Source organism: Chiloscyllium plagiosum, unplaced genomic scaffold (assembly GCF_037043375.1).
Source record: "Chiloscyllium plagiosum isolate Xiang-an unplaced genomic scaffold, Cpla_swu_hap1 HiC_scaffold_16, whole genome shotgun sequence".
In the NCBI taxonomy this organism is placed as follows: domain Eukaryota; kingdom Metazoa; phylum Chordata; class Chondrichthyes; order Orectolobiformes; family Hemiscylliidae; genus Chiloscyllium; species Chiloscyllium plagiosum.
The window spans coordinates 34,131,704-34,151,800 of record NW_028270154.1 but is presented as its reverse complement, the minus strand read 5'-3'; the positions used below and the strand labels follow the sequence as shown (position 1 = coordinate 34,151,800).

Genomic DNA, 20,097 nt, shown 5'->3' with positions numbered 1-20,097 from the left:
GAGCAAAAAAGATGATTTGTGCAACACAGGTCATTTGGTGAATGACAAATGGCTGGGCTAGTTTTTACCACTTGGACAATTTGAAAATTTCGTGGCTTTTTCTATTTGCAACAAAATAGCAAACCATTGTGAGGTTTGCTCACAAATTCAAACACTAAGAACTAAAAAGATGACAATGACTATGATAATATGCTCAATGTCCATGTTTGTACCACATGCTCAGTGGCAGTACTGTGTACTATTGAAAACAATAACTCAATATCAAGTTCAGCAACTTTAGGGCTTGAGTCACCTTCTTCAATATCCTTACCCCAACTCCACACACCAGGCCTTGTTATCACATGGTCTGCTAATACACATAACCCACTTTTAGCCAGTAATTGTCCCCATTAGCAGCCATTCATTCTTCTAGGCTGAATGTTATCCACTCTTTTGTCCAAGTTTTCTTCTCTCTCTATAGGCTCTATCTCCACCTATCATTTATTCCTTAACCACCCCCCTATAATCTACATAAAAAATCTTTTCCTAGCTACCATCAGTTCTGAAGAAGATTCTCTGCACCTGAAACATTAACTCTGACTTCTCTCCACAAATGCTGCCAGACAAGAGCTTTTCGAGCAATTTCTGTTTTTGTTTTGTGATTTCCAGCTTCTGCACTTCTTTTGGGTTTTTTATTCATGCATTATTTGCAAGATGCACTGAAGAAATTCACCAAAGATCCTTAGACAGTACCTTCCAAACCTATGACTGCTTCCATCTAGAAGGACAAGGCCAGCAGATACATGAAATCACCACTGTTTCCAAGTTTCCTCCCAAGCCACTCCCGATTCTGACTTGGAAATATATCGCCATTCCTTCACTGGCTAGGTCAACATCCTGGAATACCTTCCCTAATGGCACTTTCACAAGGACGTGCAGTAGATGCTGGCCCAGCCATCGACGTCCACGTCCCATGATTGAATAAAACAACACACCTTAGCTGACTACCAGTGAATATATCCCTTTTAACATACGCAGAATGTAAGCATAAACTGCTGGAGGGCATAAAGATACAATTGTTAAAAGTCACAGAACAAGGTTTATAAGCAAAAAGAATACACAATAAAGTATAGCAGGGTACTTGTTCCAAAGTCGAAAGGAAACATGGACCAAACTAAGTCTGGGAGAATTTCCAAGTTCTTCCGGTCGTTATAAAGGCTTTGCTGTACTTGGAGTGCCATCAAGTGGCAATATTGTGCAAATGACTAATTTGAAAATTAGATTACACTTGCTAAAAATGAATGAAATCCATTTTGTAACTTTCAAAACATGTTCCGATGGAGAACCTCATGCTTAGACATTGAAAATCAATTGGCTGAAAAGGAAACAAATGAAGGTTTGAATAAAATTATTTTCTTGTTAAACTGCAATGTGTACCTTTTGAGGGAAATCTGCATTCTTTTTATTTTCATGATGTGTCAATACCCATTTTTAGCAAGCCGTATTTGCATTGAACATACAAAAGCACAAATGCTGCCCTCAGCAACTCATTTTCTTGTTTATTATCATTTTAAAAACAGCACCTTCCCAATGTCTTATGAGACTGCTGAGTTTTAACTTGAAAATCCAACTTTCTGAACTTAGCCAAAGTGATAATAAGTGCTTCACAATTAGCCCAGTGTCCTTTAGATCATGAGTAGGTAGGAGATGAGACCATTAAGTGTATTCATGCAAGATGTTACAACATGAACATCAGTGAACAGTAAGGTAGAGTTGAACTGTATTATCCCCTCTCAGTCAAATAGGAACCAACATTTCACTATGAAATCACACAAATGGGGATTGGCAAAGTTATTTCACAACTCACGATGTAAAACAAGGGGAGGCCTAAACTTTCCGTGTTGAGTGTAAAGGAGCATTGCTGCCCCTTTTGGCCTCAAATTAGGAAGTAAAACAACTTGCCTGGAAGACAGGAGGATGTGAAACCAGACACACTATAAGCCAAAATTAGAGTGGTGCTGGAAAAGCAAAGCAGCATTGAAGGGGTCGGGGGGGGAAGATTATCGATGTTTTGGGCAGGGGCCCTTCATCAGGAATGGGCTGTTGCCCGAAACGTCAATATTCCTGCTCCTTGGATGTTGTCTGACCTGCTGTGCTTTTCCAGCACCACTGTAATCTTGACTCTAATCTCCTTAACAGGTGTAAGTCCATGGAAAATTCTTTCAACATATTTCCTTTTATAAATATTGTTGTGGTTCTGTTCGCTGAGCTATGAATTTGTGTTGCAGACATTTCGTCCCCTGTCTAGGTGACATCCTCAGTGCTTGGGAGCCTCCTGTGAAGCGCTTCGGTGTTGTTTCCTCCGGCATTTATAGTGATTTGTCTCTGCCACTTCCGGTTGTCAGTTCCAGCTGTCCGCTGCAGTGGCCGGTATATTGGGTCCAGGTCGATGTGTTTGTTTATAGAATCTGTGGATGAGTGCCCTGTCTCTAGGAATTCCCTGGCTGTTCTCTGTTTGGCTTGTCCTATAATAGTAGTGTTGTCCCACACAAACATACAACCTCAACACCAAGGAGAGGGAAGCACTAAAAACACTAAGAAATGATAAGAACATAATCATACTACCAGCAGACAAAGGCAGAATGACGGTCATCCTGGACAAAGCAGAGTACATCCGGAAAGCTCAACAACTACTTGCAGATACCAACACCTACCAAAAGAGGGAGTTTGACCCCACCCCACAGCTCACCAATAGGATGAAAAACACACTGAGGAACCTGCAAAAAAACGGACAGACAACCAGGTTTGATCTACAGAGAATGAAACCTGAAAGCAACACCACCCCCCGATTCTATGGACTACCTAAAGTGCACAAACCAGACATCCCACTCAGACCAATCGTATCGCTACCAGGGACACCATCACACAAACTGGCTAAAGAATTACAACAGAAATTGAAACACCTGATCAGCGGATCCAGACACTCTATACAGTAAACACAGGAATTCTTGGACATCATCAGAAATATACGCATAGACAAGGAAGAAACTATGGTTTCATTCGATGTAATGGCACTGTTCACCTCTATCGACAAAACCCGAGCCAGAGAAACAATAGCCAACCTGCTGGACATACAGAACAGACAACAAGACGGGGAACTTATCGACAAAGACTGCATACTCAAATTACTGGACCTGTGCCTCACAACACACTTCACATTCAACAACCAAATATATGAACAAATCAACGGCACACCCATGGGCTCACCCATCTCTGGACTCAGAGCAGAAGCTGTAATGCAAAGATTAGAACAAACAGTCTTACCGCAAATTCAACCCAAACTCTGGGTCAGATATGTGGATGACACCTTTGTAATAATTAAAAACACAGAAATAGCGAACACACACCGGATCATCAATGCCACACTCACAGGAATCAGATTCATTAGAGAGGAAGAAAAGGACAACCAACTCCCATTCCTAGACGTGATGGTACAGAGAACACCGAACGGAGAATTCACCACAAAGGTATACAGGAAAGCCACATACACAGACCAAGTCCTGAACTATGAAAGCAACCACCCCAACACACACAAAAGAAGTTGCATCAAGACACTGTTCAAAAGGGCCACAACACACTGCAGTACACCAGAACTGCAAAAAGAGGAAGAAGAACACCTCTACAATGTATTCGCCAAAAACGGATACCCCCGCAATTTCATCAACAGATGCCTAAGGGAAAGACAACGGAATGAGGACATGCCACAACCCAAAGGACTAGCCACACTACCATACATCGAGAACATTTCTGAACTGACAGCCAGACTACTGCGACCACTAGGACTCCTAACAGCACACAAACCAACAGCCACTCTTCGACAACAACTCACCAGGACAAAGGACCCGATACCCAGCATGAGGAAAACCAACGTAGTATACAAAATCCCATTGCAAGGACTGCACAAAACACTACATAGGACAAACAGGAAGACAGCTAACGATCCGCATCCATGAACACCAACTAGCCACGAAACGACACAACCAGCTATCCTTAGTAGCCACACACGCAGATGACAAGCATCATGAGTTTGACTGGGACAACACTACTATTATAGGACAAGCCAAACAGAGAACAGCCAGGGAATTCCTAGAGGCATGGCACTCATCCACTGATTCAATCAACAAGCACATCAACCTGGACCCAATATACCGGCCACTGCAGCGGACTGCTGGAACTGACAACCGGAAGCGGCAGATTCAAACCACTACAAATTCCAGAGGAAAGATCACAGAAGTGCTTCACAGGAGGCTCCCAAGCACTGAGGATGTCACCTAGACAGGGGACGAAATGTCTGCAACACAAATTCCCAGCTCGGCGAACAGAACCACAACAACAAGCACCCGAGCTACAAATCTTCTCACAAACTTTGATTTTATAAATATTTTCCTTTGCGTATCAAAGTGTTGCTGTACACACAGGATTGCTTAGTTGATTGACAGGCAAATAGCCTTCCAATACTTAGCTGTTTCAATTTGGTACATCAAAATATTTTTTACTAGAAAGTGATTTTCAATCACTATTTTATTCTTTTACCAAGGATAATAAAACTTGAACCTTTTGATTTCCTTGCTGTCTGTGAAGCAAAAACTAGCTACTATTTCAGCATGAGTATTTTTCTTTTGAAATTTCTGCATATATTTCTTGTTGCTAATGCACTTTTGTTTTGTTTTCATTTCGCTCATTTTGTGATATGCGCAGGTTAGTAGTTGGTGAATTACAGTAATCCAACAAGAACATTATTTACAGCAAGAGTGAATCTTGAATTTTCTTCATTATCATTGTAATTCACAGGAAAAGTAATTTCCATCATTAAAGTAGCAGGACAGCAAATTTCTAATGGTTTCAATAACTAGTTGTTTTGATACATAGAGTCTTTTGCAATAGAGTGATGGGGCTTAGCATAGGACCTTGCAGATGTTAAATAGTTACTCCCCTCAATTTATCGGATACTATGCAATAAAGTTTTCTATAAACTGAGGTTAATATTGGAAAAAATATTTTTCAAGGAACAAAAATATATTTTTTGGCATTGCTTACGGGAAGTCATGTGGATCAGATGATGGAGAAGGTTGAGAACAGCCAGACACCGCATGGAAAGAGTCTATGACGAGGGATAGGCACTTGATAAGGCGAAGGTGCAGTCAGTGGGATGGGTTGAAGTGTGTCTATTTTAGTGCAAGAAGTATCAGGAATAACGGTGATAAACTCAGAGCATGGATCTGTACTTGGAACTATGGTGTTGTGGCCATTACGGAGACTTGGATATCACAGGGGCAGGAATGGTTGCTGGATGTTCCAGGGTTTAAATGTTTCAAAAGGAATGGAGGTAGAGATAAAAGAGGTGGAAGAGTGGCACTACTAATCAGGGATAGTATCTCAGCTGCAGAAAGGGAGATCGTCGAGGAAGGTTTGTCTACAGAGTCAGTATATGTGAAAGTCAGGAAAGGAGTAGTCACTTTATTGGGAGTTTTGTACAGGCCTCCAATATCAACAGAGGAGTGGATTGGGACGCAGATTTTGGAAAGGTGCAGAAGTAACAGAGTTGTTCTCATAGGTGACTTTAATTTCCCTAATATTGGTTGGAAACTACTTATTCAAATAGCTTGGATGGAACAATTTTTGTCAGGCTGACTAAGAGCGGAGGCCATATTGGATTCGGTGCTTGGCAATGAACCATGCCAGGTATCAGATCTTTCGATGGAAGGGCATTCGGTGATAGTGATCATGACTCCCTGACCTTTACTGTACTCATGGAGAGGGATAGGAGCAGACAGAATGGGAAAATTGGGGGAGGAGGAATTACAATGCTATTAGGCAGGAACTGAGGTACCTAAATTGGGAACAGATGTTCTGAGGGAAATACGCGACAGAAATGTGGAGGCTATTTAGGAAGCACTTGCTGATAGTGCTGTACAGGTTTGTGCCACTGAGGCAAAGAAGGGATGGTAGGTTGAAAGAATCTTGGGTGACAAGGGATATGGAACATCTAGTCAAGAGGAAGAAGGAAGCTTACTTAAGGTTGAGGACGCAAGGATCAGACATGGCTTTAGACTGTTACAAGGAATCCAGGAAGGAACTGAATAATGGACTTAGGAGAGCTAGAAGGGGACATGAAAAATCTTTAGCAGGTGGTGTTAAGGAAAACCCTAAGGTGTTCTACAGTTATGTGAGGAACAAGAGGATAGCCAGAGTGAGGGTCGTGCCAATCATAGACAATGGAAGGAACTTGTACTTGGAGTCAGAGAAAGTAGAGGAGGTCCTTAATGAATACTTTGTTTCAGTATTCATTTCTGAGAGGGACTTTGTTGTTTGTGAGGACAGCGTGAAACAGCCTGGTATGCTAGAACAGGTTGATGTTCAGAGGAGAATGTGCTGAAAAATTTGACAAACATAAGGATAGATAAATCCTTTGGGCCAGACAGGATATACTCTAGGTTACTACAGGAAGCAAGGGAAGAGATTGCTGCACCTATGGTGAAGATCTTTGCATCCTCACCGTCCACTGGAGTAATGCCAGATGATTGGAGGGTGGCAAATTTTATTCTCTTGTTCAAGAACGGGAATAGGGATGACTCTGGGAATTAAAGATCAGTTGGTCTTACGTCAGTGGTGGGCAAAGTATTGGAGAGGATTCTGAGAGACAGGATTTATGATTATTTGGAAAAGCATAGTTTGTTTAGAGATAGTCAGCATGGCTCTGTGAGGGGCAGGTCAGGCCAAACCTTATTGAATTCTTTGAGGATGTGACAAAACATATTGATGAAGGTAGAACAGTGGATGTGGTTTACATGGATTTTAGAAGGACGTTTGATAAGTTTCCCCATGGCAGGCTCATTCAGAAAGTAAGGAAGCATGGGATACAGGGAAATTTGGATGTCTGGATACATAATTGGCATTCCCATAGGAAACAGAGGGTGGTGGTAGATGGAAAGCATTCAGCCTGGAGCTCAGTAACCAGTAGTGTTCCACAGGGATCTCTAGGACCTCTGCTCTTTGTGATTTTTATAAATGACTTGGATGAAGAAGTGAAAGGATGGGTTAGTACAATTACTGATAACACAAAGGTTGGTGGAGTTGTGGATGGTGTGGAGGGCTGTTATAGGTTGCAACGGGACATTGACAGGATGCAAAATTGGGCTGATATGTGGCAGATGGAGTTCAACCTGGAAACGTGCGAAGTGAGTCACTTTGGAAGGTTGAGTTTGAATGGCCGTGTGGAGGAACAGAGGGATCTTGGGTTCTATGTCCATAGATCACTCAAAGCTGCCCCCCAAGTTGATAGGGTTGTCTTTTCTCCAAATGAAGTAAAAAGTAGACTATCCATTCCAATTAAGAAAACATTATCACTTCAACTTCAGAATTCTGAGGAAGAGTCATTTTGGGCTCAAAAACCTAACTCTGTTTCTCTGTCTACAGATGCTACCAGACCTACTTAGTTTCTCCAGCACTTTTTCAATTCCGATCTCCTTAATGCATTCATTGAAGGATTTACGTAAATTTACAGAATTTTCCTGTTCTGTAGGTGACAGACTGGGATATTGAGGGTTGGTAACACACTAGGGAACTATAGTGACTATAGTCACACTAGTGACTGATCCCCCAATGTAGTTTCTGTTGCTGCTGAGGCATTTCCCAGCAGAGGAAAGGAGACAGCTCACATATACTGCTCTGCCCTCATCAGTCCTCTTTGTTTCTTCTTCACAAAACTCAATCAAGTTTGTGAGACATGATTTCCACACACAAAGCCAAGTTGACTATCCCAAATCAGTCCTTGCCTTTCCAAATACATGTACATCCTGACCCTCAGGATTCCCTTCAACAACGTGCCCACCACTGACATCAGGCTCGCTGGTCTATAGTTCCCTGGCTTGTCCTTACCACCTTTCTTAAACAGTGGCACCACGTTAGCCAACCTCCAATCTTCTGGCACCTCACCTGTGACTATCGGTGACACAAATACCCTAGTAAGAGGCCCAGCAATCACTTCCCTAGCTTCCCACAGAGCTCTAGGGTGCACCTGATCAGGTCCTGGGGATTTATCCACTTTTATGCATTTCAAGACATCCAGCACTTCCTCCTCTGTAATATGGACATTTTTTTTCAACATGTCACTATCTATGTCCCTGCATTCTATATCTTCCATGTCCTTTTCCACAGTAAACACAGATGCAAAATACTCGCTTAGTATCTCCCCTATCTCCTGCGGCTCCACACAAAGGCCGCCTTACTGATCTTTGAGCGGCCCTATTCTCTCCTTAGTTACCCTTTTGTCCTTAATGTATTTGTAGAAACCCTTTGGATTCTCTTTAAATCTATTTGCCAAAGCTATCTCATGTCCCCTTTTTGCCCTCCTGATTTCCCTCTTAAGTACAAACTATTGCCTTTATACTCATAAGGATTCACTCGATCGATCTTGTCTATACCTGACATATGCTTCCTTCTTTTGCTTAACCAAACCCTCAATTTCTTTAGTCATCCAACATTCCCTATACCTACCAGCCTTTCCTTTAATTCTAATAGGAATATACTTTCTCTGGACTCTCATTATCTCATTTCTGAAGTCTTCCCATTTTCCAGCCGTCCCTTTACCTACGAACCTCTGCCCCCAATCAGCTTTTGATGAAAGTTCTTGCCTAATACCATCAAAATTGGGCTTTCTCCAACTTAGAACTTCAACTTTTAGATCTGGTCTATTTTTTTCCATCACTATTTTAAAACTAATAGAACTATGGTCGCTGGCCCCAAAGTGCTCCCCCACTGACACCTCAGTCACCTGCCCTGCCTTATTTCCCAAGAGTAGGTGAAGTTTTGCACCTTCTCTAGTAGACACATCCACGTACTGAATCAGAAAATTTTCTTGTACGTGCTTAATAAATTCCTTTCCATCTAAACCCCTTAACACTATAGGAGTCCCAGTCTATGTTGGAAAGTTCATATCCCCTACCATAACTATCCTATTATTCTTACAGATAACTGAGATCTCCTTACAAGTTTGTTTCTCAATTTCCCTCTGACTATTAGGGGGTCTATAATACAATCCCAATAAGATGATCGTTCCTTTCTTATTTCTCAGTCCCACCCAAATAGCTTTCCTGAATGTATTTCCAGGAATATCCTCCCTCAGCACAGCTGCAATGCCACTCCCCCTCCTCCCTTATCAAAAATGCCACTCCCCCTCCTCTCTTGCCTCCCTTTCCATCTTTCCTGTAGCATTTGTATCCTGGAACATTAAGCTGCCAGTCCTGCCCATTCCTGAGCCACGTTTCTGTAATTGGTATGATATCCCAGTCCCATGTTCCTAACCATGCCCTGAGTTCATCTGCCTTCCCCTGTTAGTTCCCTTGCATTGAAATAAATAAATTTAATTTATCAGTCCTACTTTATTCTCTGCTTTGTCCCTGCCTGCCCTGACTGACTCGCTTCTGTTCTCAACTGTACCAGTCTCAGATTAATCTTTTTCCTCACTACCTCCCGGGGTTCTGTATCTCAGGCTAGAGAGTCCCCTAACACAATCGATCTCTTGGAACCAGACATATTCCTCATTTCATTCGAACCAGTCTCAATACCAGAAACTTGACTGTTCATGCTATGTTCCCCTGAGAATCCATCATACCCTACATTTTCCAAAATAGCATACTTGTTTGAAATGAGGATTGCCACAGAAGACTCCTGCACAAACTGTTCGTTAATTTTCCCAGACGCATTCCGATGACCAGCGATATATGAATTCAAACAGCAAAGGCAGTAACTGTGCAGGTTCATTGCTGTGTTAGTTAGTGATGTGAGTTTTTTTCTCTCTCTCTCTCTTCCCCTGACTTTATTTTTCTCCAAAATTTCCAAAAGAATGCAACAGCATATAAAAGAGTAATTGCTACTCCTGGAATTCGAGTAAATCACCTCCAACATCTAAAAGAGCAGCTGTTACAGCCAGAAATTTTTCCCATCCTCCATCTTGGATTACCCAGAATCCTAACCTAAGGAAGAATGAAAAATCTTTCTGCAAAAGTTGAAGGTAGGTGATCACATCTCCTGTAATATGTCCAGCCAGAGTTGGCAACATTAGTTTGTGCCCAGGAACTAAGCAATTCTTTATCGGAGCTGATTGAGCCTTATTGTTTCAAGTAAGAATGGCTAAAGCTTAACCTTATCCAGAGTGTCAGAAAAAAATATTATTCTCCAGGTATAATTGTGGTGGAAATTCAGTCCTAGTATCTTTGACTTTTTCTCACCATTACAGCCACAAACTTGTTGTTAAACTTATTGTTCACGTACATGATAGTAAGAGAAAATACTGTATTTAGATTCTCGCACCTATTGATCTTATAGTAATGGTTAGGGACGAAATAACATAAGTTTCTTTCAATAATTAAAAGCGGTAATTAAATCACAATGCTTTCATGACTACAATGTGCACATGAGATAAACAATATTATGAATGGAGAGTGACAGCAGTCACCTAGGAGATATTTCCTTTTCTGATGTCGCTGCTTGAGCATGTGAATTACAATTCATATACAAGGACAGCTAGATTCCTCTGCATGTCAGAACTTTGCTATTTCACACCATTTAGATTTTTAAAATTTTTCCAGCCAAAATGGACAATTTCATATACTCTATTTTCTAAGTCCCTGCCCACTCAAGTAAATATCTTTATTCCTTTGTAACCTCCTCATATTTCACTTCACAACTTACTTTCCCATCCAACTTTATGTCATCAGCAAATTTAACAATATATGTTTGCTCCCATCATCTAAGTCATCTATATAAAATGTAAAGAGTTGAGGCCCTAATATAGATCCATGTGGCAACCACCCATCACATCTTTCCAACCTGAAAATGATCTATTTCTTATTCTCTGTTTCTTGTTTGCTCACCTTATATATTTGCCTACCTAGTGATCCCATGAATGAATTTTAAAAACTTAGACTTCTTAATTGCTCCTTTGCATGTTAGCCTTTGGTGTCTTATTGACAAAATCACCAAGGGTTCCTTTGTACATCTATACTTCCTGTCAGACTGGAGTCACATGTAGGTTGGACCAGAAAAGGTCGGATTTCATATAATACTGGATAAACAGTAATCTTAAAAAGATTTTAGACTCCAGAAACCTCTCTCATTGATGCAGAACACCAGCCTCTCCCAAGGCCATAACGACAGATGGTAACAGTGAATAACAGATCCAGCTGCAGGACCAAGTATTGAGAGAATCATTAAAGAACAGCCCAGAGCCAGACAAGCATCCAGCATTTTTAAAAAAATCATTCAAGGAATGTGGATGTCTCTGGCTGAGCAAACATTTGTTGCCCATCCCTAGTTGCCACTGAGAAGGTGGTGGTGATAACTGGTGCAAATGATTTATTAAATATAGTCACGGTTCAAAATTAGGAACTAATTTAAATAAAGTCCATGTCAATATTTTGCTGTATATCATCAGCAGCATTGTAGATGATGTTTTAGTGAGATGGGGATAAATGAAGAAACCACATTTATGACAAAGTTGTCAGAGTTTTCAATATGGACTTCAATATTTGATGAAATATAATCACAACAAGCAAGATTTAATAATTGGAAGTATAAGGTCAGAGCGAACATCAATTCATTTATCAATGAACTATACTTAGCAGGTAACTACGAACACAAAACATTAACATCTCATGTGATTAGAGATCATGTCCAGAGTTTTAGAAAGAATCCTTTTCGATTTCTAACGGGCCACAGAAGATTTGAGATTAGAAAAGCTGTGCAATTAGTCGGAGGGGGAAAATCATTCAATATAGTACAAAATGTCAGGCACAAGAGTACAAGTGTACCAAAGGCAAAGCCAAGAAAGTACAGAGAAAGAGTGGTGATGCTATAAAGCAAAGCTCTAGCTGTGGTAGAAAAAGGTTGCATCAATGAAAAGATAGTTTTGCTAAAAGTGCAAAATATACCTATGGAAAGACTGACAATTTTAAAAGCCTACCATTGCAAACAGATTTTAACTAAAAGCAGAAGAAAAACCCCTTAAGAATGAGTACTTTTCAAGATGTTGAAGAACCAGATATCATTGAAATAACTAGGACAAAAAGAAGAATCAAAAGGGAAATATTAAAGTGCTGACATAAAAATAATAAGTACAAACTTTAAACTTGGCATTGTGGCAGATATATCAGCCCTTTCACATATAACAAAATAGCTGATTCATGAAATATTCCAACCAACTATCATTCAATTTCACAGACAAGAGTTATTCAACTAAAAGTAAAAGGCTAGTTGACTGAGAATGCAATATAAGCTCAGAGTAATGTGATTTTAGATTAGATTACTTACAGTGTGGAAACAGGCCCTTCGGCCCAACAAGTCCACACCGACCCGCCGAAGCGCAACCCACCCATACCCCTACATTTACCCCTTTAACCTAACACTACGGGCAATTTAGCATGGCCAATTCACCTGACCCGCACATCTTTGTGACTGTGGGAGGAAACCGGAGCACCCGGAGGAAACCCACGCAGACACGGGGAGAATGTGCAAACTCCACACAGTCAGTCGCCTGAGTCGGGAATTGAACCCGGGTCTCAGGCGCTGTGAGGCAGCAGTGCTAACCACTGTGCCACCATGCCGCAATTTTTTTTTACAAGTCACAATTTTTTTTTTTATTGAGCAAGAAAACTTACACAGCCTTAAACCTATGTACAAGGTCAATGAAGTGGATAGTAACAATAAACATGATGGATTCAGAAGTAATTCCCAAAGTTGTTTTGTGACCCAGGGGAGCTAAAGACAGTTTGCCACCTAAAGCTGAGAGCAGACGCCAAGCCAATTTGCCTATTTACACCTGAATTTACCCAAACCCATGTCTGAAAAAGATGCAATACTTCACCTGTGAACAAGCCAGCGAATCCTTGTTCTGGTGTGATACAAGCTCCAAAATGAAAAGGTTGTGGGGACTTTATGGAACTAAATAAAGCAAAAGAAAGAGAATCCACTCTATGGTATCAGTGGAGGAAACTTTGATGAGGCTAGCAAGAGCACCTTTTTCTTCAAACTCAATTATCACAATGGTTTCAGACAGCTTCCATTGGACGAAGAGCCTAAATTCTTACTGAAGTTCATCACAACATTTGAACAGTATTGCATTAGCTATCCAAAGAGCACCCAACCTCTTCCAAGAATACCACTAAAATAACAGACCTAAAGTCTATGACATCAACTACTTTGACACCCAAACAGGCAACATATGTTCTTTTGTTCAAACTCAACTTGTGTCTGGTTTAATTCTGATGTAAATGGAACAAGTTCTGTGACAATGCTTTTACACTCAGTGCCCTGTTATTTCCATAGCTGGTAGGAGCTACTTGCACTGAAATTTAGCATGTATTTTAGAATGACTTAGCTCCAGCATATCAGATGGCACCCCAAGTTCCGATCCACTGTGGCAGAAAGATACCACTTTTATTCCAAAGTATTGGACTTTTAGGACCGGAGTGCACAGTTTGTTACAAAAAAGCTTAATCACTCAGATGAAATTCTGCAGGCCAACTGTTTATCCAACTTCATTCAATCAATAATTGCATTAAGAAAAGGAAGAGAAAATGGAATAATAAGGAATAAAAGAATGGAAGAAGAATGCTTCCAGAGAGAAAAAAAGAGCAATTGTACAAAGTAGAAAATGTGAACCATTTCACCATTCGCCAAAACACTGAATCTTATAGGGAAGATTGTTGGTATAGTTTGCTTAGTTTTGACTTTTATGCAGCAATTAACATGATGCAGTTGGAGAGAAGCTACTGCTGTTGTTGTCTGTGAAAGAAGCAGGATTGATTATCAAGTGGACAGGTGCCACAAACTTCAAAGGGGCAGAGAGATACAGGTCAGTTACATCTCCATCCTTAAAACAGGTGAAGTGGAAATACCATGATATGACCAACCAATCTTTTTTTTAAACCAGAAACAGGCTGTGTAACTGAACCTGGATTGCTGCAGTTGGGTACACAGGATCATTACGGCTGAACAACTAATATCTGTAGTTTCAATAATTTCATTGAAATCTACAGTAAACATGAAGGTAGAGGATAGCTGCAAATATTTGCTGCGAGCTCAGGCTGGTTGTCGGGGGAGAATACTTTAAATCGAAATTCTATCAAGGCAGAAAGTGAAGAGATTACATCAGTGCAAGTCAACATCTCAGGAGAGATGCCACAGGGAGATAGCAGCAACAAAGCTATTGACACAAGTATTTCACTTTGCAGAAATATCTTGAATAATCTTTTAAATACTATATTTTTACTTTTATTTTATTTCTTCGTAATTTCCAACTTTAGCTCAATGATTACACATCAAAAGCTATTTCACTGCTTATAAAGTGCTTTGAAAAGTCCTGTTGTCAAGAAAAGCACGACATAAATGCAAGCCTTTCTTCATTTGTTTAATTGAATGCTAATCTCATATTTCATCAATTTTTATCTTTCCAATATTAAGTGACTTAATCAACCTATTTTCTTTGTGGAGACAATTTGTAATTCAATTCTCACAACATTTATAAAGCATCTGGATGAGTTCTTAAAATGCTGGGGCATAGTAGGCTGTAGATCAAGTGCATGTAGATACCAGTTTGGTGATTATTGTTTGACAAAGACGTGGTGAGCTGAAGATCCTGTTTCTGTACAGTAAATGAATCTATGACTCTAATTTGAAACCTAAAAGTCATTTCACGTTGTGGAATACCACCTTATGGTATGTAAATCAGCAAGAACTTTTGGTAAGTTACTTTTATCAGCTGTGAAGAATTTCATGTTACTGCAACTCTGTGTATGTTGAAGAGTGTTTGATTGTTATGTGCTGATCACCAAAGGGGAAGACTGGTATCATTCCTGGGTCTTCATACACTAATTAAATGTATATTTTGTCTTTTCTTCCAAACAGGAATAGATTTCCAACATCACATTCTTCCAACAGATCTGATTCTCTCTTGTAAAAAATGGAACATATTAATCCAAGTTTATTTTTTTTAAATCGAAAGTTCATAGCTTTTTTATAGATAAAATGTTTTATTACCTAACAAGTTGAATTATTTTATTAAGAATTTGTATGGAGTGGAAGAAAAGCAAACACAATATAAACTTGTTGTTTCATTTCATGGCCTGAATAAATGTCAATGTTATCTTCAGTAATATTGGATTGGACACCTGTCTAAACACTGCACTGCAGTACACCCAATTAACAGGTAAACGGTAAAGTTGCCATAGTCCCAGAGGTCTGTTCTCTCATTAGAGAGAGGTGACAGGTGGTACTTTAATCTGAGGGTCAATGTAGACAAGGGACAAGGTTAAGAAAATGGGACCTTCATGGTAACCTCACTTGGTGTGCTGTTGATGTCACTGCATTATTAAATCAGCCTTCCAGCCAACTGAGCAAACTAACCTTAAAAACAATTAACAGCAACAGGGAGTTAAGCAGTCCCTGAGCTTGTGACAGTTTACAGCAGATAATTTAGTTCTTGTGGCACAATGTAGTGTCTCCACTTCTTGACTAGAAGGTCTGGTTTGGAGCTCCACCTAACCAGGAGGTGTGTCATAAAATGTGCACATAAGTTGACTAATATAATACTAACTACTGCAGAAAATGTAATTTTACATTTTGATACAAGTAACCTGCCTAGAATGTGCATATAGGTTGACAAAAATTATTACTAACTACTGCAGAAAATTTTAATTTTACAAAGTTTTGATACAAGTTACCTGCCCCATAATTCATGTGTACATACTGTTAAAAGAAAATCTTTCAGAACTTAGTGAAACAGAACACACAATATCATTTGGTGTTAGTAAGACTCCATGTTTGAAGGTGGAGATTACTATTAGAGATACGTAAGACTGAATTTCCACTCAATATAGTAATCATAAAAGATCCCTTTATGACCCAAAAAGATATCAGATTATTAGCAAGTTCAGTGCAGGACCATTTCTTATTATCTGAATATTGCTAAAGAAAAGATATGTTTTGTTGAAGCTTTTTGTCTTAAACTCATCAGGACAATTCACAAGAATATTAAATGGGCAAACCAACATTTAGATTAGATTAGATTAGATTCCCTACAGTTTGGAAACAGCCCCTTCAGCCCAACAAGCCCACTCTAACACTCTAAAGAGTAACCCACCCAGACCCATTCTCCTACATTTACCCCTGACTAATGTATCTAACACTAGTGAGTTTTGAGAAGATTTGTAGCTCAGGTTGAGGTTCTGGATGTAGGTTTGCTCGCTGAGCTGGAAGTTTCATTTTCAGATGTTTTGTCACCATACTAGGTAACATCTTCAGTGAGCCTCCGGACAAAGCATTGCTGATGATCATCACCATGGGAAATGACATAATCACAGGAAATGACATCACCAACTAAAAGAAACCCAAACATATAAATAGAAAGCAGGAATCATCAGCAGTGCTTCATCTAGAGGCTCACTGAAGATGGTGACAAAACATCTGAAAATGAAACTTCCAGCTCAGTGAGCAAACCTACATCCAGTACCCAACACTGGGCAATTTAGCATGACCAATTCACCTGACCTGCACATCTTTGGATTGTGGGAGGAAACTGGAGCACCTGGAGGAATCCCACACAGACACAGGCTGGAATCAAACCCGTGTCTCTAGTACTGTGAGGCAGCAGTGCTAACCACTGAGCCCACCATGCCACCCTCATTTATAGTGCATATGTATTTTGCAATTATATGTATATTTCAGCAATACTCAGTTTTTGTACTGCCAAATCACTATTTGGAAACCTGTTTGATTGCTAATGAACTTTGAATCAACAAGACGACTGAGAAACATGCTGATCCTTGCTATTTCTACAGAGCTAGAACTGAGGTCAGCTTGTATACATGTATCATTCCTATTATTTTAAGAAAGGCAGGAGGAAGTGAAATGAACTAAGTGGTGGGCACTAAAAAAAAGATTTGGTTGCTAAAATCTGAAATGAAAATTGAAAATGCTGGAAGGAGACAATCAGAAAGAGGATTAAAACAAAAGAACTATAATGCATTTCCTTTTTAAAAAAGGGAACAACTACTTTTAAATTTTCTGCTGTAAGGAGCTGAATCATGTTACCATCCCATGTTCCTGAAGTACAATACGCTTTTAAAATAGTTAGAAAGAGGTTCACTCTATTCTGTCCCTTGAGCCTATACCACCATCTGGTTAAACATGGCTGATGTGAACCTCAACTTCATTTATTCTCATTTGGTAATAATCTCTTCGATAAAATTTATCAATTACCTTCTGGAAGTCCACATAGACAATTGTCATAGACAATTCACTATCTAATAATAAGGCTTCTGAAAACGTAAATTATACATAAATAATTTACCTTCTACAGATTTACGGTGCCTTTTTGATTAATTCAGTCTTGACCAATTTTCCAGCAGCTTCCCTCACTGATGTTAAACTGAAAGGACTATAATTAATAAAATATAGAAAATGTTAGTAGTAGAAGGACTATCAGTATCTATGGTGAGAGAAAAGAGTGAGTGCTTCAAGTTGATGGCCTTGCGTTATAAATAGGAGTTTCAACATCAACTCTATTATTCTTTGCATAGACTCTACTGATCTGCTGAATATTTTGAGTTTTTTTTATTTCAAATTTGTAGCAGCCACATTGTTTTTGTATTAAGGTCAATAATTGGTTTTCTTCCTTCAGTTTTTCTTAAAATAGTAGGAATGATATTTATCCAATGCTTGGAAAATGACTAATGCAGCTGTAATTTCATTGTCTTGGATATTTGACCTACTATTTGCTTGATTACCATGTTTAGAAATGAATATTAAATCTATTAGGTTCCGCCATTTGATTTGTTTTTGGGTTCCGTACACCAAAAAGTGTTTTTCTTGCGTTTTTGTACTGGATGTCTTGCAAAGGGTATAGCATACTCATTTAAAAAGTTTGCCTTTTTTGTTGCCTATTATTGTCTTTGCTGTAAATGTCTTTTATAGGTCCTAATTTATGCTATATTCTCCTTTATGAATAATCTAGAATAATCTTCACCACTGGATGATCTTTTGTACAAAATGATTAGTCAGCTAAGATTCAGCTCCAAATCCATAATCTAACACAGTAGGTTGTTAAAATAAGGCTATAAATGAGCATGTGGAAGAATAATTGAATACATATATTTAAGACTTTAACTCTAAAATATCTTATATTAAGTATTCCTCATTGCCTAAATTCTTATTTTTTTGTAAAGACTGACAACGTTACACCTGTAAAATTAAGGTCAAGAACCAATTTAAGCAAAGGTAGATTTTCCAATCTATTACAATGTTAACAGAATGTTACAACTACATTTATGAGTTTGAGAATCTAGTGATGCCTGGCACTGCTGGAGAAGCTAAGAACATCCAGGATTCTGTGTTTCCTAGTTCCATTGTCCAGAAGATCTGTCAAAATCAAGTGAATTTTCAAGTTTTAGTTCTGAATAGCTTTTGTTTTCAGTAATGACGAGTTCTGCAAAATGCAGAAAGAATCTCACAAAATGTTGGCAATTTGAAACTTCTGGTTCTTAAATTTAGGATTTAAAAGATTAATGTTACAAAGACATATTGAAATAATCAAAGTAATCTGAATTTCTTTGTTTTATCTGCGAGAGCAATTAAAAAAGATAACTGAAGTCCGTTATTTTGTTTCTAATGCAAGTACAAGCAATTTGTACAATGTGATTTGCTGCAAAATAAGGAGATACCTATGTGAAGCTGAGTTTAGACAACGTAGGCTTTGAAAGCAAGTGCTTCAGAGGGAAGGAATGATCCTGAAACCTGGGAAGGACTTTTAAAAAGCTGGTAATCTTTTTCTTCAGGGATTGCCTGCTAAAGCATTATAGTACTCTGAATATAAGCTACAGAGAGGTGACCTAATTTCATTTCTATTTAAGTGTGCACAGCAGATGAAGATTGTGGGACGAAGCCAGTTTGCTTCATATCTCATCAGAAAAGACAACAATATTATACATGCAAAACGCAAAAGAAACATTGCCAAGAGATAGGATGTGCTGTCCTGGATATCACTGAACTAACGATAGGAGCTAACTGCAAAAGAAGGTGAATCATCTCCTTTGTATGTTAGGTGAGAATATACATGTCTTATTTAAGAAATGTTCAGAATTTCACTGCACATAATGCACAGAGGAGACCTTCAAGATCTTTGCATTTCATGTCCTCTTGCAAAATGTAGAAACAATTGAGAATGGAATAATAACTCTGTCTTTGTTAAAAGCTACAAAAAATTCAATGTAATCAATTATGAGGAATATTATATTTCATTACCTAATTAAATGTTTATTATAGAGAGTAACATAACTATAACAAAATATACATCCCGATTACTTTTCAAAAATCCACCACAGATGAATTTCTTGTAATCTTGCAGTAATGACATTACAAATTTGATTGTTCAGATCTTCATTTTGCATAATGAAATGAAACGTCCTCTCTGTTGATGTTTGTCATGATAACCCCTGTAGAATGAGAAATCCATTTGGTAATAGTAGACCATACTTAATTTTACAGTACAAAACTAAACAGCTCCATAAATCATAATAGGGATTGGGTGTCAATAACTAGGGTGGGTGTGTTCTGTTTGAGGGATTATATAATATCATAAACTGAGAAAATGAAGATCATGTGCTTTATTATCTAAATCTCTGAATGGAATCATAGTTTTCAAGTATTTTCATTCATCCATATATCTCTAAAAGGCTTCACCTTCCATTTGTGATCCTTTTGGAAAATAAAGTTTGTGATGTTAATGATAGTTAACATTATGTGCTTGCTATTACATCAGTGAGAAAACAGTAGGGCTATTGCAATATAGTAAAACTCTCAGTAAAACACTTTCTGCTGCCAGCCTCCACATACCATTTCTTCTCAACTGGCAAAGCTACTTTTTTCATTGCCAGCCATACCAATATTATTGCTAACTATAGAATAATCAAACCAAGATGGAAATAGTTCATGTGAGGAGGAATAAACCATTGCAACTATTCCTTTCACCTATCGAAACCATTCTTTCCATTCACCAAATGATAG

At 38.9% G+C, this 20,097-nt stretch overlaps 1 long non-coding RNA gene across 1 annotated transcript in view; it reads left to right on the top strand.

The window, feature by feature from the left end:
* The window catches only part of LOC122556907 (uncharacterized), a 47,703-nt gene that overhangs the window by 15,561 nt on the left and 12,045 nt on the right, over nucleotides 1–20,097 (top strand). The window contains exon 2 of the long non-coding RNA XR_006313696.2: nucleotides 18,945–19,135. This is a non-coding gene — a long non-coding RNA (uncharacterized LOC122556907). The remainder of the gene's footprint in view (nucleotides 1–18,944; nucleotides 19,136–20,097) is intronic.